Here is a 13,438-nt window from a genome sequence, read left to right as displayed (position 1 = left end):
ACCTTCCTTGGGCTAGTCCCTCCAGCGGGTCGAAGGTCGGGCCGCCCCCCGATCTGTAATACCCTTCTCTTAACACAGTACTATTACTCCGACATACCTTAATCTCCCTTAAGATATTTAATTAACGTGCACGGAACATTTTCCCGTCCATGCGCCAGGCAATCGCTTCCAGCGCACGGCAGCATGACCCCCATTTGCAAGAAGCAGCTCGTGATGCGTACAAGGCGCAAGGAAGCGCCCCGAGGCCATCCACCGAAAAATCCTGCCTTCTAGTTTACCGCGCCGATATTTCCCTCATCCGGTCCTCCCGCGGCGCTAACTCGCGGTCAATGCTTATATAGCGCTTCTAACTTGTCTAACTTATCACCCATGCCAGGGCTTTCCTAAAGGGGTTCTCCCTTCTTAACTTACCTTAACACTTATCCTGGCCATCCTCCTTGGGTCCCCTCCGTTAGTCCGCAGCAAATACTTTCTCTGGTTACTATCAACCCCATCAACTCCATCTTGTCTCTAGACTGCCCTGCCTGGGAAGTTCTGGGCTTTACCAAGAAGTCCCCCCTTTTTGCTAACTGACCCCCATTTCTTGGTTCATCAATAGACAACTTGTTACCCGAGCCAAATAGGCCTGTACTTACACACCAGATTCCAATTTGTTCGTGATCCAAGCACGGAACGACGAAATGGAAGACAGACAGCCTGAGTGAGTGAACGGAGCTCAATTTGGAAAGACCCCTCAGTATGAAAACTCACGTTAATCGAATCAGTGCTGGCCAGCCTCTCCGCTGAGTCCCCACAGGGTCTGCCTCCCAAATATCGCTCAGAGTCGGATCCCACTTCTGACACCAGATCTCGGGAATCGAACCATGTTCCACACCTTGAGTTCAAGGAATAACAAGCATTTATTGATGAACCAAGTACACAGCGCTGTGGAGGGTGTAAGGGTTATACAATTCAATTGAACAGCATAATTCCAGACACTCCTGAGTTCCTTACAGAAAGAACTTCCTTATATACTTGCAGAGTGTGATAAAAATCTCCGCTAATTTTGGCAAGTTTCAGCAGTATAATACACAATGGGGGAAACGTTGACCAGTACCCCCACCAATGTCCTATCTTCTTTGGCATGAGCAAAGGGCAAGATGCGGGAGGGAGAAAGAGCACCGTGACATTTTCAAAACTTATCTTCCATGTTGGCTTTTGGTCAAGGACAGACAGACGCGTTTTCACTAGGGGTCTAACAAAGTAAGCGGTTTCACTATCTTTCTACATTTTTTGGCACAGTTGGACAATAAAACATAGTTCAAAACAAGAGGGAACATGGTGAGCTTAATCCTTTTCACAAAGCATCCATTATTAACTGCAAACCACAATTACATAAGGCACAATAAAAGGCATGATCTCGACATATATATATATATATATATATATATATATATATATATATATATATATATATATATATATATATATATATATATATATATATATATATATATATTTGCGGTTTTGAGATCCCACACTAGTAAATAACATCATGTAATAAGGTTCAAGGTAACACCCCATAGTTAGGCCACAAGCAAACACGTAGGCCCATATAGAACATTAGTTATCTCATTAGTATGTGTTTAGGATAAGGCCATTGCCCAAGTTACCAACTGCGCTGTGTCAAACAAATAAGAGTAGGTCCCCTTTCAATCCCTCCAATCCACTTCGATGTGGGAATCCATCCCGCGTCCTGTTTGGCATCCCTCTCTCTTTGTAACATTTGGCCACAGCAGCGTTTGCTGCTCCATGCTGGTTTGTTTCACCACAGTTGCACTTTGGCCACAGCAGCGTTTGCTGCTCCATGCTGGTTTGTTTCACCGCAGTTGCACTTTGGCCAACAGCAGCGCTGCCGTTCCTTGGTTGGTTTTGGTTGATTGTAACTAGCCAAGATACCACGAGGTAGGCCTGAGAGAGAGGGAGGCGCGAGGTGAGGGGTGGTCGGGATCGGCACCATCAAGGCGGAGCCAGTAAGACCTCAACAGCCAATCGGGCTACGATGAGATCGCCTGACAGGGCGTGCTTGGGGGTTTCCAGAGCATGCGCTGGCTTTCTGATAAAACTGCGCACACAAAGTCCTCTTCAGGACTGCAGCATGGTAAAGGACTCACGTTACAAGCATTGGCATTGGGACTTGTTGGAACGGAGCATGCTGAAAGGACTTATGAGAGAAGGACCCGTGTGAGAGAGCGCTAAAGGACTGTGCAGAGACGTCTGCTTGTGATTAGGCCTCATTGAGAGCTGCTTGCCGAGCTCCCCCCCCCCCCCCCCGGAATAATTGTCTGCTCATGCCAATGCTATGCGGAGCGCTGCCTGCTTGCCATCCTCCACCATCTGCTCGGTACGAGTCGGGGACCGGACGAGTTGGACGCCATCGCCGGACCCTCAACCGACCATCTCCATCCCCGCGTGAGTCTGTGTCTGCGACCAAGTTAGAGAGCGAATGGGCCCGAGTCCAAGGGATAAGTTAAGACTGCAATAAGGCTGCCCTGTATCCTTTTTCTTCCTCTTTTCCTGTACATTCTTCCTTTTCATCTTTTGTATAAAGTGTACTAAATTACCTGTTATCCCTGGTTTCCTCTTAATTCCACCGCTTTCGTCATTTCTCAATTGGGTAACCATGGCACGATTAGGAACCACTTGGATCGGGTTTAGTCCTGTTATCGGCCCGAATCGCGGCTCGCTTCGCTCGGCGTGTCCACTAACGCCGCAGTTCGGGTGGGGTTATTTCCTTGCTTCATGGGCGGTGTTGGTATTTAGGTAATAGGACCAGTTCGACCAACAACCCTATTCAACACCGACTGGAAGGAACATCATACTTCCAGGATCGCGTCGGTCAGTCAAAGACAAAGGGATTAACCCCCTCTTGGTAAGGGGGAAAAGGCCGATGTTGGAGATCCGCAACAATATATAATATTGGGTACATGTAAGCAAGCCTCATTCGAATATGATTTCCTCACCTTCCTAAGTAAGCACGTAATGGTCACAGGTCTGCCCCTCACTTTCAGCGGACGGATATTTATAAGAGCAGTTCAGTGGGCAGGAGATGTTACTACACCAGATGTATAACATGACTTAGAGTTCCTGCGTTTCACTACAGCTTGAACTCCGGTCATCAACTTGGATTCAGACCAGGCCACTCTAATCTCGACATTCTGCTCTTGCTGTCTCAACAATGCATGGAGGTCCTCAATGCTAAACAGGAAATCAGAGCCGTCTCCCTTGACATAGATCATGCCTTTGATACGGTCGGGCAACCCCACCCTGCTCACCAAATTCTTCTCCTATTGTTATCCATGGAATCTCCACTCATGGCTCGTTGACTTCCTCTCCTGTCATAGCCAACATGTGGCTGTAAAATAATTTCTCTCATATCCTCTTCCTGACAAGGCTGGAGTTCTGCAGGGCAGTGTTCTGAGCTCTGTGCTTTTTCTGGTATTCATTAATGACCTCTGCGACTCTGGAAAATTTTCTCCATATTTTTGCTGATGACTCCACCCTCTGCTGCTTCTTATCACAACCCTGAGATAGGCAGGCAGCAGCCTCTTCACTCTCTGCAGACCGGATAAAATCACAAACTGGTCAAACAAGTTGAACATGTCATTCAATCCTGACAAATGTCACACCCTCACCCTTTCTCTTCATAAATACCGGCTGGAAAACCCCCTGCCACTCACGCTTATGGGTCTCACTATCTGCCATGATATTTGCCTGGAAAAAACACATTTCCACGCTGGCCTCCAAAGCCAGTCGCGGACTGTGCATCCTCCGTCATGCGAAGTCCTTTCTTGGCCCCACTGAGCTTCTCACCACATCCAACATTTTCATCTACAGCTAAATGGCGAACCGCTCTCCCCTCTGGGCTGGTGCCCCTTCCTCACACCTAGCTCAGCTTCTGGTGGACTTCTACCGACTCCTCTCTAGTCTGGCTCCCCCTGCTCTCTGTTGCATTGTCCCCCAAATATGTCTTCAGGACGCACAAGATCTGCCAGCAACTATCTTCTGATGAAACTGCCAAAATCAATACTCTCTGCTCACCTTCACTCTTTCATTCCTCTTTTCTCTCACCTTTGGAACAAACTCCCACACTCTCTTCAATCCCACTCCTCCCTCCAGTTCTTTAAAGCAGCTGTTCACCACCATTTCTTATCTTCCCTCAACCAAAACATTCATCTTTCTACCCCCGTTAATGCAACCCAAATCCACCTTTTTCAAATTCCGACTTCTTTTCTGAAAGTCCAATAAGTGTCCATTTGTTTTATCCTACTTTGACTCCTCTCCCCCACCCCCCCTCCCAAGCCCTCTCCCTTCCACAGATCTACCATTGTCCCTGTTCTCTACTGTTGTTGTGCTTGTGTGCTTCCCTCTCTCCCACCCCCACCCCTCTTGTCTCTCGCTCCCTTTATTATATGTTTTATGTGTCTGTTTATTTTTGTGATTCATGTGTTAGCTTTTACAAAAGCCTCGGCTTTGTATACAAAAAAAGTAATAAAATAAAATGAAATAAAGTAGAATGGTACTCAGCAGCACATCCATTTGACTTAAAAAGTAGTTGGTGGTTGAATTCAGTCAGCTGATATGAAAATCCCATTCAAATTTCAAGTCAATCGGATGAAAATTGAGGATTAAAAAAATTAGAAAAAAAGTGAGTGACTTTTGGCCTACGTTGCCCACTTGACCTTTTAACTTAAAAAAAAAACGATTCCGTCAGACACCAACTCTACCATTTGGTGAAATTTTGTGAAGATAAGTTTAAAATTTTTACCTGTAGGCAAGTATAAGTGAGCGGACAGACAAACACAACCCGGAGTGATCAACATACTTGTCAAAAAAAAAAATACCAAGTAACAAACAGACAGGAGTGAAAACAACCTCCATCCACTTTTGGTGGTGGAGGTAAAGATACCTGTGATCAGTAACTTGTTCAGAAACTCGAGTCAGAGCTGAGATGAACTGAGTAAGTTCATGTGACATGGCAAAGTTAAATGCACTGACACCAGGAGGATATGTGCTGTGAGAGTGAACTATGTGAGAGAGAACCCATACAGTTGTGGCCAAAAATATTAGCACCCTTGCACATTTTTCAAATAACTCAATTTTCTCTAAAAATGAGTTGAAATTGACAAAAGTATTTGGTCTCCACAATTCTTTATTTCACTGTTAATATTAAATAACCTTTGTTTTTGATTCAAACCTTAATATATCCCTTTAGATCAGAAAATAAAAAGAAATGGCATTGACAAAATTATTGACACCCGAGACTTCATATTTTGAAGCATGGCCTTTGGACAAAATAACTGCAGTCAAGCACTTCCTATATCCATGAATGAGCTTCCTACCTCTCTACTGACAGTTTGGCCCACTCTTCTTTTGCAAACTGCTCCAGTTCTCCCAGATTTAAAGGGTGCCTTCTCCCAACTGCTGTTTTCAGATCTCCCCACAGGTGTTCAATAGTATTTAGATCTGGACTCATTGCTCGCCACTTCAGAACAGTCCAGCGTTTTGTCTTGAACCATTCCTGGGTGCTTTTTAAAGTGTGTTTTGGGTCATTATTCTGCTGCATGACCCACGATCTTCGACGGAGACCCAGCTTTCTGACACTGGGTTGAACATTGCGCTCCTGAATGCCTTGGTAATCTCATGATTTCATGATGCCATGCACACATTCAAGGCACCCAGTGCCAGAGGCAGCACAGTAATCCCAAAACATCACAGAACCTCCTCCATGTTTTACTGTAGGGAAGGTGTTCTTTTCTTTGAAGGCTTCATTTTGTTTTCTGTAAACAATGAGATTATGTGCTTTACCAAAGAGCTCGAATGTGGTCTCATCTGTCCACAGGACATTATCCCAGAAGGATTTTGGTTTGTTCAGGTTTGTTTTGGCAAACTCCAGTCGGGCTTTCTTATGTCTCTCTCTCTCAGCAGTGGGGTCCTCCTGGGTCTCCTACCAGAGAACCACTTTCATCGAGTTGGCGACGGATGGTGCGAGTTGAAACTGTTGTACATTGTGTGTGAAGTTCAGCTTGAATCTGATTGGCAGTTGATCGAGGTGCTTTCTCCACCATTCGAACAATCCTTCACTGCAATGTTCGACTAAGTTTTCTCTCGCAGCCATGTCCAGGGAGATTGGTTACAGTGCCATGGGCCTTAAAGGGCCACAGACACAGGAAATCATGTTTGGTTTAATTAATAGATATTGCTTCACTTAACCTGTGTGATGTAATCGAGGGAAAGGTTTCTCAGCACGCAATGATAACTGCCTGACCAATAATCTTCTGACAGTCAAAATCATTATTAAATGGCGAACTCAGTTCACTCAGTGACACAAAACAGCAGAATGATTCCTTTTCTCCATTCAAACTGGTTGAATGAGTGATCTTTAAATTGCAGGCACCTGCAACTCACTACAGGTGAGATCAATTCCAAAATAAAGCAGAACCACCTTCTGGAAAGCTAATTGTGTTCAACATCTTCAAAAAGGTTCCAGTAATATTGTCCGGCACCATTTTAGGATTTCTGTGTGGAACAAGCTACGATTTAATAATTTTCTTTTAGCTTTTTTGGTTTTGTTCCACTGCAAACCAAAGCAATACATATGTGGATACCAAAAGACTCATTTCAACAATTTTCTGGTAGAAATGGTGCATTATTTAAAAAAGTGCAAGGGTGCCAATATTTTTGGCCACGACTATATGTACGCTAAATAATTCATCAAGTTGTAAACAATATTGCTAGTGCATCTACATGTGGATCTTTTCTAGTAAATGAAGTAAAGGCTCTCAAAATGAGCCAAACAATGAGCCAAACAAATTATAATTGTTTGGAAGAAAATACTTTAAAATGGTGACTGCTTGATAAAGTTTACATACTGTAATTATATGCATGTATAAGTTTTATAACCAGTGTTTCTACGTAACCATGGGTACAATCATAACTAGTGTGCAGGTAATTCGCAAAGCTCAATAAATGGTTGATATATTGGAAAAGGGTGATTTTGACATGTCTACCAATATGGCAAAAGGAAACAGACCAAAATGTTTTTTTGAAGTTAACATCTTTTTCATCAAAGTAGACATCACTGAAAATAATTATGCACATTGGGGAGGATCATTGGTGGGGGGGGGGCGGGGGGTGCACGGTAATACACTCTGGCCAATTAACCATTAGGATTGAACCTGGAGTCCCATAATAGCAGTGGCCGGACTCCTCATTCATCACCTTGAGGGACCAAACCCAAAAGGATGTCCAGAGTCTGCGCATAGATGACAGGATCATCTGCTAAACAATAATCCACCCAGCCAAAGAATCCACCAAGTTTTGTCACAATCCATCCACAACTTTTTGAAAATATACCTCTATACATCATTTTGGCTCCATTTGTTCCCCCTCAATGGTGACCAATCACTTAAGAAATTCTGAGATCCGCATTCGATTAAATCACTGAATTAATTCTCAGATATTGGCTGAGAGCATGGATGTGCTGCTAATGCAGCACCCCCTTTTCCAGTAAGCTGGCACTCTTTTTGACAGGCATCTCGGAAAGATGACAGGCTGAATAAATCCACGACCTCAGCGCCGCCTTTGACACCATCGATCACACCATCCTCCTCACCCGACTTGAAACCACCTTTAACATTACCAGCACTGCCCTCTCTTGGATTAAATCATACCTCTCTGACAGACGTCAGTTCATCTCCATCAATAACTGCAAATCCCCCACTGATCCCCTCCCCCAAGGTGTCCCCCAAGGTTCAGTTCTTGGCCCCCTCCTCTTCATCCTTTACCTGTCCCCCCTCGGTCACTTAATCCGCCGTCATGGTCTCCAATTCCACTGCTTCGCCGATGACATCCAGCTTTTCATCTCCACCAAGTCCATCTCCACCGCCACCCACTCTATCCTGACAAACTGCATCACTGAAATAAAATCCTGGCTTCAAATCAACTTCCTCAAACTTAACTGTGATAAATCTGAAATAATCATCATTGGCCCAAAAACGCTCACCAAGTCCACCCATAACTTTGCCCTCAACATCGACGGTTTCCCAGTATCCACCTCCCCTCACATCCGGAATCTTGGCATCATCTTTGACCAAACCCTCTCCTTCGACAAATACACTAAACAGATCACAAAGACAGCCTTCTTTCACCTGAAAAACATCGCCCGTCTCCGTCCATCCCTCTCCTCCGTGGCTGCAGAAACCCTCATCCACGCCTTCATCACTTCCCGTCTGGACTACTGCAATAGCCTCCTTTATGGTTCACCCTCAACAATCACCAATAAACTCCAATACACTCAGAACTCCGCTGCCCGTCTACTCACCCATTCCCGGACCCGTGACCACATCACCCCCGTCCTTTACAAGCTTCACTGGCTCCCCATCTCCCAGAGAATCCAGTACAAAATCCTCCTCTTGACCTACAAAGCCCTCCATAACCTGGCCCCATCCTACCTGGCTGACTTCCTCTCCAGACACACTCCCACCCGCAACCTCCGCTCTGCTGGTACCAACCTCCTGACCCCCCCCCCCCCCATCCGGACCAAATTTAGATCCTGGGGGGACAGGGCCTTCTCCATCGCTGCTCCCACCCTCTGGAACTCGCTACCTCACACCATCAGAGACTCCTCCTCACTCACCACATTCAAAACATCACTCAAGACCCACCTGTTCAACACTGCATTCAACATTTAACCCACAGCATCTAACCCCTGACTATCTCCTCTCCTTCTCCCTCCTTTGTGCTTTGAATATTTCCCTATTGATTCTTCTTTTTTTGCAATTGTCTTTATGTTTTGCTATGCATTATGTTTTGCACTCTGTCAAAGCGTCTTTGGGCTTCCTGAAAAGCGCTATATAAAATAAATGCATTATTATTATTATTATTAGTGTGATTTAACAGCATGGCTGGGGCTAAAACTCAAGACCCTAAGATAAGCCAGACAACTTAACCACTAAACCAACCCCGGGCTTCTCTCAAAAGTGAAGAATCACTTAAAAAAACAAGAAAGCATCTGAAAATGTAAAGCCCATCCACGTGCACTTTGCATTCGGAATTCTTCTTATTCGTCTCCCACATGCAAATCATAATGAAAACTAGTATAAAGCCCATCATAAATGACGGTTGTAACAGTTTATTTTATGCTGCAGCCACGTGAGCATGCCAAAGTCTGAAGCCTGGGCCTAGTGTCAGGTGTGCTTATATCTTTATTTATTAGGCATCCTACAGACGTAAATGAACACTCGGTTTACTCTGCACGTGTTGTACATCATGTGTTGCAAATTTCACCTCCCTGCGCCTTATATTTATTATGATAAAAAGAAACACCTCTGTACACTGACCTTGAGGCTTGGTTCATAAGCCACCATCTACAATTCTAATATAAGTGAAGATCCAAAAGAAGAGTAATTATGTCAGAGTCCTCGGGGGTCTTTTGGGTCCTCTGGGTCATCTGGTTCCTCAGGGTCTTTGGAGTCATTTGAGTATTTTGGGTCCTTTGGGTCTTTCAGGTAATTTGAGTCTTTTGTGTCCTCTGGATCATTGGGGTCCTTGGGTATTTAAGGGTCTTTGGGGTATTTAAGGGTCTTTGAGGCAATTTGGTTATTTGGGGTTCACTTAGTCCTCAGGATATTTAAGGATCTTTGGGATCTTTTAAATTGTTTTGGTTTTTGGGGTTTTGGGGTTTTTTAAGGGTGTTTGGGGTATTTTGGGTCTTTGGGGTCTTCGTTGGGTTTTTTGTCTTTTTGGGTCTTTGGGGAAATTTGGGTCTTCAGGGTCTTTTGGGTTTTTGTGGTCTTTTTGGTCCTCTGGGTCTTTGATCTTTGGGATATTTTGGGTCTTCGGGGTCTTCAGAGTATTTAAGGGTCTTTTGGGTTCTTTAAGATTTTAAGGGTATTGGGGTCTTTTTATTCTGTTGGGTCTTCAGTGAATTTTGGGTCTTCAGGGTCTTTGAGTCTTTGAGTCTTTTGGGTCCTCTTAGTCCAGGGTCATTTGGATCTTCTGGATCCTCTGGGTCGTTTGGATCTTCAGGGTCGTTTGGGTCTTTTGGATCCTTGTGGTATTTTGTGTCTTCTGGGTCCTTGGGGTATTTTGGGTCCTCAGGGTATTTTAGGTCTTTTAATTGGTGGACAAACAGTCGTATTCAAAGATTTCCCATTAAAACCCCACTCAAAGATTGCCCATTATAAAAACCCCACATAAACCGCACTCCCTCCCAAAGCACTACTCAAAGCCTTTAAAACCCACCCTTATGAAGGGGGACAGACACACAAATACACAAAACACAAATACACATTGTGTTTTTTATGGTCGATATCTACTAAAAATACCAAAACTGACAATTTTAGGCGACCTTTACCTTTTGACCACAAAAACAATAGGCCTCAGCAACCAAATATGCAAACCCTGCTCAAATTTCAAGTCAATCGTATGAAAATTGATCATTCTATACAACATTGACTACAACAACAACATGCATTTTAAGGCCATTTTCCCTGCAAGAGCGGGGGTTAGCCAAAACTATACAACATTGACTGTTTGTTCTAAAAAAAAAATTTATAAATAAAACAATCGGCTTCTAGCTTTTGATTGGTGAACCAATGCAATGAACGAGTATGCAAATTCTTAAAATTCCCGGCCAATTGCACGAAATTTGACGATTTTATGTGACACTGACCTTTGACCTTTTCACCAAATTATTAATTTGTCTTCTCCATATTCTCAAAATAAAGTTATGTTGAAAACGATGACAAAGCTCAAATTGTACAAAAACAGTTAGTGGACAGACACACAGACAAACTTCATTAATGAGCAAGAACATGGATACACCCTGACGTACACACACAAGATGGCATCGAAGAAGCTGGAACCTAATCTCCACATCACACCATCTCACCTGGAGTCACCGCTTAGACCCACCGATGGTGGTCCAGAAACCAGGACCCTGGTGACGAAGGAAAGGAAAGGAAGGAGCTGCAGTGGAGAGAGGGCTGGTGATGTGAGTGGGATGGAGAGAGTTATTTAAGGAGTGGAGATGAAGCTCGATACGAAGTTCTCGATACGCGAAACCAAACAAGGCCTTGCAGTTGATTGCGTGCTATGTGCACTGTGCAGCCTCGGCGGAACGTTTTGCATAAAAGTGATCAACAAACGTAATGTCAAGTCGCCAGCTCGGGGATCGCTGAGGTGGGAAACTACTTCTGATGGGCCAAAGGAGGGTGTGGGGAAGGGTGTGGAGAAGAGCCGGGGGAAGGTAAGAACCTTCGACAAACTATATGTATGTTGGAAATCAAGGGAAAAAAACAAATTATGGGACACAGACCACCGAATGGTGTTAGTCTGTGTGGCAGCACCGAACTCACTCCAAAGAAAGAAGACTGCATATCCTCTAGATCTAGAGTCTAGTGGGAAGAAAGACCAACTCACAATTGGGTAGAGATTTGCACCAAGCCAAGAAGCTGTGGAGGTGCAACCCTTCTCAAAAACTAAACTCAAGAAAAGGAACCTTAGAGCACGGAGGAGGAGTCCATTTACTACTGTAACGTCTATTCAAGACAAATCGAAGTTTGGGGTGACCAGTTATGGAGCAGACCAGATGACCAGAGCTACATTAATGGACCAGCTGAAGACCAGATTGACCACCAGAGCAGAAACGGTGCCATCCAAAAAATTCCAAAAAAATTGATGGTAAAAACAATTTAAAACCTTTTTTTTCTGCTCAATTTTTTCTGCTTTTTCTCTGATCATCTCCGATCTTGCCAGAGATGGGCCAAAAAAATACTTTCATTGTTTTTTACCATCAACCGCCGACTTTTTTGTTTTTATTGTATTGACGATAATTATTTTGATACTATATTATTTTGTTACTATGTTATTTTGTTACTATACTATTTTGTTACTATGTTATTTTGTTACTGTTATTTTGTTACTAAATATTATTCTGTTACTACATATTACTATATTATTTTGTGATGATATTACATACCTGTCCCAAGTTTGGTAAAAAAATAATAATACATTTAACAATTCAAAAGTTAATGCAGCGGACACGCAGGCGGACAACCGAAGAACATAATACCTGCATATTTGAACATAACAAGGTTCTGGAACTTTTGTACATGTTCACAAAATGTGGGGAGTTGTTGTTGTTGTTGTTGTTGTTCTCCTCCTCTTCCCTTTATAAGGGGGTACAACGGTACCAAGCTCCTGCTCAGCCTTGACCATGATACTCCTCCACACCCCTCTGTCCTCAGCCAACTCTCTCCATCCTCCAACCACCCTCACTTTACTGATATATTTATTCACACAACCCTCCCACCTCAACCACGGTCAAGCTCTCTTCCTCCTACCTTATTTGCTCAACCTATCCGCTGTCTTTGCCATTCTCTGTTCCCCCATCCACACCAAATTTCAATCCCATTTCAGCGGACATTTCACCAATGTCCCAGTCAAGCTCATCTGCTCACCAATCTCTGACCTAAGTTCATCCTTTCTCCTTCTATTCACCCTTTTCATTCCCACAATCCTCTTGACTCAGTTGTCTTGCAAACCTGCAGTCTCTGTTGTTGTATCTTTGTCAGTGCCACTGTCTCCAGACCCAAAAGGTAGGCTGGAGTTACACACCACATCAGAACCTTCCCTTTCAATCTCACTAAATCTGTCTGCCATTACACACTGCACCCTCCTCCACACTTTTGCAAACACCAAAATCTTCCCTCCGCATTTCTGCCTCTGCCTTACTCAAACCTATTTCCTTGTCTGATCTTCTTCCCCTCCAACCTGATATTCATTTATTTTCTCTTCTGCCCAACCAACATCCACTCTATCTTCTCCATGCTCATTTTCAGCACATGTTTCTCAAATGCCTCCTTCCACTCCCCAAGTACTTCCTGCATCTCCTGCCCACTCCACCACCACCACCACAACAGTCAGGTCATTCTCACACAATATCCTCAGAATATCTTTCATGTTTACCTTTCATATTTAATGTGTCCCCCAATGCTGATTGCATATACAGTGGAACCTTGACTTACGAGTTTAATTCGTTCTGTGACCGAGCTCGTAACTCAAATTGCTCGTTTCTCAAATCAAATTTCCCCATTAAAATGCATTGAAATGCTATTAATCCGTTCCAGCCCGCCAAAAACCACACCAATTTTTTTTTAAATATACAGTATATATAAAAATATCTCGTGCTTTATATTTCACCTGTATGCAGCATACAAGTTGGCAGGATGGCCTGGACTGGAGGTACGCACACTTGACTCTAAAGTCTAAACTGTCCAGCCTGGGTTTGAATCCCGACCCAGCTATAACCTGTCATGGGTGAATCACAGGCAGGGTGATTCATCAATGTGTGTACCGCTAAACTGGGCGCCCCGTTTGCGTCCCATTAGTTGTT

General features: G+C 43.9%; 1 protein-coding gene across 5 annotated transcripts in view; it reads left to right on the top strand.

The window, feature by feature from the left end:
• The window catches only part of LOC144888257 (E3 ubiquitin/ISG15 ligase TRIM25-like), a 1,054,438-nt gene that overhangs the window by 674,832 nt on the left and 366,168 nt on the right, over positions 1 to 13,438 (top strand). The gene's annotated exons all lie outside the window — the stretch shown is intronic.

Source organism: Myxine glutinosa, chromosome 1, assembly GCF_964187855.1.
Source record: "Myxine glutinosa chromosome 1, kmMyxGlut1.1, whole genome shotgun sequence".
In the NCBI taxonomy this organism is placed as follows: domain Eukaryota; kingdom Metazoa; phylum Chordata; class Myxini; order Myxiniformes; family Myxinidae; genus Myxine; species Myxine glutinosa.
The sequence above is the reverse complement of the archived record's forward strand: the minus strand, read 5'-3'. Positions and strand labels throughout refer to the sequence as shown.